Source organism: Coffea arabica, chromosome 6c (assembly GCF_036785885.1).
Source record: "Coffea arabica cultivar ET-39 chromosome 6c, Coffea Arabica ET-39 HiFi, whole genome shotgun sequence".
Lineage (NCBI taxonomy): Eukaryota > Viridiplantae > Streptophyta > Magnoliopsida > Gentianales > Rubiaceae > Coffea > Coffea arabica.
The window spans coordinates 57,356,419-57,361,660 of NC_092320.1; the positions used below are offsets into that span (position 1 = coordinate 57,356,419).

Genomic DNA, 5,242 nt, shown 5'->3' on the forward strand with positions numbered 1-5,242 from the left:
CACAAGCAGTCAGTGTTGTTAGCAGATATATGTCTTGCCCTGGTAAAACACATTGGCAGGCTGTGAAGTGGATTCTCAGATACTTGCGAGGTACTTCAAATGCATGTTTGGAGTTTGGAAGAAATAATAATACTTTGGTTGGTTTTGTAGACTCAGACTACGCTGGAGATCTTGACAGGAGAAGATCACTTTCAGGCTATGTATTTTGCATTGGCGGTTGTGCTGTTAGTTGGAAAGCTACTCTACAACCTGTCGTAGCTTTGTCTACTACAGAAGCAGAATATATGGCTGTGACCGAGGCAATCAAAGAAGCCTTGTGGTTGATGAATTTATTTAGCGAGTTAAGTCTATATCAAGGTGTTATTGATATTCACTGTGATAGTCAAAGTGCCATACACTTGACTAAAGATCAGATGTATCATGAGAGGACGAAACATATTGATGTGAAATATCATTTCATTCGGGATATCATTGTTGAAGGAAAGGTCCTTATTCAGAAAATCAATACTAAGGACAATCCAACCGATATGTTTACAAAACCTCTTCCACTTTACAAGTTCAAGCAGTGCTTGGATTTGATTGGTGTTCGTTTGTGATTTAAGCCCATTGGGGCTTATGTGGAGAAGGTGGAGCGATTTTACTATTGACGATGGTGGGACTCAAAATTATGCCAAGGTGGAAATTTGTTGAGTCGCAATTGTTGACGCCCACAATGGTTGAATTGGTGGCAAAATTTTGCATCCCACATCGACAAAGGCTTGAGGAATGCCTTCTTTGGATTCCTATAAATAAGGAAGCCTTCTGAAGGTTTTAACTCGCACCACTCAAGAGAGTTATATGGGCTATTAGATTCTTGAGTCATCTAGCCCATTCAGTTAAATATTTTAGGCTCTCTTGTTTTGAGTTTAGGAATATTTTCTAAACTCTTTTATAAGTGCCTTATTGGCCTAGGAACCACTTTCCTACGGCTTTTGTATTTCTTCTTCATAGTAGAAATATTGCTCCTCCCTTGCCTGTGGACGTAGGTCAATTTGACCGAACCACGTAAATCTTTTGTGTCTTTTATTTGCTTTGTTATCTGTCTTTATATGGTCGGTTATACCGCCTAATTATTATATGGCTGGTATCTACCGCCTATCTATTATATGGTCGGTTATACCGCCTAATTTGTGCTAACTTGAGTTTGTCTATTTCCTGGCCCGGTCCTAACAGCATATTTTATGGATCAAAATGAACAAGATAGCTCTCATTACCAAATTCACAAAGTAGAATCAAGTATATATATTTTTTCGAAAAAGGGCTTCATGCAACAACGATAGGGTTTTGCTAAAATTGTTTGACTTCATGCATTTTCATGGAAACGAAAAGATAAGACATGGAATAGGCAAAATGGTATGACAATGATATATTTTACAATGAGCAAAATTGATTTGACTCCTTTTTTTTTTATTTGACTCCATTTTAGCATCAAATATAGTTTAAGTGTGATTAGTTTTTCATATTTAAAGTCCACATGGCAATAAATATATTAATAAGGGAATAAATTTTGAAATTGCATTAGTTTGGAAATATTTTTCAAGAGGAAGATTACAAAGGCAATAAACTCCAATAGATATAGTGCATGAAGATTTAGGAAATCTGTATTCCTCTGGAAGCTTGATGATGAACATCCATACTCAAGTCCGATTCAAATTGGGAAATTTTCCTTTTCTCATATTTTTGTTTAGTTTCCAAATACAAGGAAAGTCGTGTCGGTTAAATGAAACTTGTAACGGCATAAAAAAGAAGTACGTAAAGTGATCATGTCAGTTTATGTCAACACCACAATGTACACCTTGTAGCAGAAGGAGCAGACTCAATTAATTTTGCTTAAAAATATCGATTATTTTTTTTTGGAAGAATAGCAAAATATTATTAATCATTAGGAAATCAATATGCTTGATTGTAGCGCAGAAACGCAAAACTTAGAAAAGAGAGGGGTTTGGTTTCTTTCACTTTGGGCATAACAAGCCCTAACAGAGTAAAAGGCTTTGCAAGAGAATGACTGACTTTCATTGAATAAGTTCCTCCAGGAAGTATGATCTCTTGTGTACAGCTTTGCCAACGATGCGCCTCTGAAAGACTGAAAGTGCTTCTGCAGACTTCATGTTTTGCACTCGTATACATATAAATGGTTAAAATTAAATGCATTTGGTGAAAAGCAAGGAAATCCAAATTAACACAAGAGTACGAGGAATTGCAGCTTATCCTTGAAAAGCTGAGTTAACCTTCACCTATAGGTAACGGTTCAGAAAAATCAAGCTGTCGCGCTATCTCTCAGATATCATTAACTCTCTAACTGCTGTTGCCATGAGCCTCGCATTGGGATTCCTGGGAATCTTATGTAAAGATTGGCATTAGTGCTAAGACCTTCAAGACTGTTGGTCAAGCTAACTGAGCCAGCCGGTTCGATGGCATAACTTGCAGCTCGCAGACAATAGTCTCATTTGATCTCCCCTAGATGATTTGATATTTAAATGTTACCAATAATCTGCGCAGGAACAAATTCCATTGCGGAAAGTATGGAAATGATTGGCATCTCTTATGACAATGAGCCTGTTTGTAACTTATGAAATAAGTTTTGCTGCAGAATGGCAATCATCACATATCCGAAGGTTCTTGATGACACGAATAGGTGCATTTGGAGGTGTCTTCATCAGTGCATATGCTATGGCAAGCTTCTCGCTGTGGAGAGTAAGATAATCTACTTTCTGTTCCTCCTCAACATCATGCAGTGCAGAAGCTGGATCTGGTACATAACCAAGTGGCTTTATTTCAGCCAACAACTCTCTAACCTTCCTTTGAATTTCAACAGACTCTGGGTGCTTGTTATCACCTGCAATGAAGATATGGGTATTGTTTCTTATTTCTGTCCAACTCAATCCTGGTTCTTTCTTAATGTTTCTTTCTCTCATTAGTTTCCGCATTTCAACAACACCATCCCATCCCACCTTTTGAACTTGGCGTGCATGTTAGACAACAGGATTCAAGTTCCCACATCATTCGGATCCATTTGCAAGATGACTTCTGCTGCTCGCATTCCTACACGATAATTCCGTTGTACATGACAAGCATTAAGCAAAGTTCGCCAGGCAACAATGTCCCATTTGACTGACATTGACCTCATGAAATTCTCAGCTTCATCGACTTGTCCAGCCTTTCCAAGAAGCCCAATAATACAGGTATAATGCTCCAAGGCAGGTTCAATCCCGAGCATGTTCATGGAATGGTTCAAATAGTAGAACCCTTGTTCTACTAGACCCAAATGTCCACAAGCAGAGAGAACCCCAGTAAAAGTTACATAATTTGGTTTCTCTTCTGCAGCTAACATGTCACGAAACACAATCAGGGCTTCCTTACCAAACCCATGGTGAGAGTAACCAGATATCAAGGAATTCCAAGTAATAGGATCTCGAGACCGCAATTTTGCAAAGACGCCGTAAGCCAATTCAATATCGCCATTCCTCGAGTACATATTAACCAAAGCGTTCCCCACTATGACAAAATCTTCATACCCCACCTTTTCTTTGTGTGGATGTAATGAACTTCCATATGCTACAGCTGATAAGCTAGCACTGGAATTCAACAGCACCGCAAATGTGTACTCATTTGGCCTAACCCCGTCAGTTTCCATATCAAAGAATAGCTTTAGTGCTTCCTCATAGCACTCGTTTTGCAAGCAAGCAGCCAAGATTGCAGTCCAAGAGACCACATTCCGAGCTTTTAATGAGCCAAAAGCTTTTCTTGCTTTCATAATCTCACCAAATTTTCCATACATATCTATCATTGCACAATTCACAAACATATCAGAATTGAAACCAGTTTTCAACATTCTACTGTGAGCTTGTGAGCCCAACTTTAAATCCTTAAGACAAGCACAAAGGCGCAGAACACCCACGTAAGAGACACCATCCCACTCAACATCCGCCTCTAGCAACCTCCTAAAAACATCCAATGCTTCACTCAAAGACTCGTGTTCCAAAAGTGCAGTCAATACAAGCCAGGCACCCCATTAAAAACCCTCATAGCCCCTTCCACATCCTCGCATATCGAATACATACACACAAGTGCGTTCTTCACATGTTGATTGAAAATCAATCCAGACTTCTCCGCATACCCATGACATTGCTGACCTTTACAATACAAGCCATCATCGGCACAACAAGAAAGAACTGTGGACAAAACATATTTATTAAGCCGCAAATTATCCACTTTAACCATGTCTCGGAGCCTCTGAACAAAACCCAGCATGGAAATACCCAGCCATTAAGGTGCCCCATGACACCACATTTCTCATCCGCATTCCATCAAACACTCGTTGTGCGCCTGATAATTGGCCACATTTGGCATATAGATTAAGCAAAGTATTGTTCTCAGCAACATTGTTTTCGGAGGCTTGGTTGGATACTAACAAATGGGCATGAATTATTTTGCCAAGCTTGAGGTTTCTTGTGCCAGCTGAAATTTTCAGTAGCTTGACTGCAGGGTTATCGTGGTTTGATTTTAGGCACCAAGGCGCCTGCCAATCAATAATTGATCGGGGATCCAATGGCGGTCTTTGCGCGGGCATTGATGGACTCCCACTTAAAAATATCGTTTAACTTCGAAATTAATACTGGATTTTCCTAATTGGTGCTTGAGACACTTGTTAACACATATAAATTATGTCTAATTCAGCATGTGAGTGTGTATACTCGTATTTATTGCACCTGCATGTAGACATTTTTTAAAATTAATTTTATTTTTGGGAAAAAAAATTAATGCTTGAAACCATCTAACAAATGCCTCAGGTGCACACCACAACCAAACCCTAGCAAAATTTTCAAGTAAAATCTTCATCAAATCTAGAGTTTGTCTTCTAACTATGCAAAACAATTTTTCTCCTTTTATGAAGAAAATCATAAAAAAGAAAAAGCAATAATAGCAAGTAAATTCAGTAAGGCATTAGTTGTTAGCCGTGATTACTATATTCTTGTCCATTTCAACAAGATTAAATTTGTGCAATTTCCAACAATGCAAATAATCTTCAAGAAAGATCACCTAGTCATGGAATGTATGAATATTGATATTTGTACCCTTTTCTTAAATTTTTAATTTTGATAATTTTCACATAACCATGCATAATAATTAGGAAATTCAAATCACTATGGGAAAAATATTCAGACCACAAGATAGAAAGATTAAGGGTGTGTTTGATAAAACT

General features: G+C 38.2%; 1 pseudogene; it reads right to left on the reverse strand.

The window, feature by feature from the left end:
* Window positions 1-2,038: 2,038 nt before the first annotated feature.
* LOC113693341 (pentatricopeptide repeat-containing protein At5g39680-like) lies at window positions 2,039-4,691 on the reverse strand (annotated as a pseudogene).
* Between the last annotated feature and the right edge of the window lie 551 nt (window positions 4,692-5,242).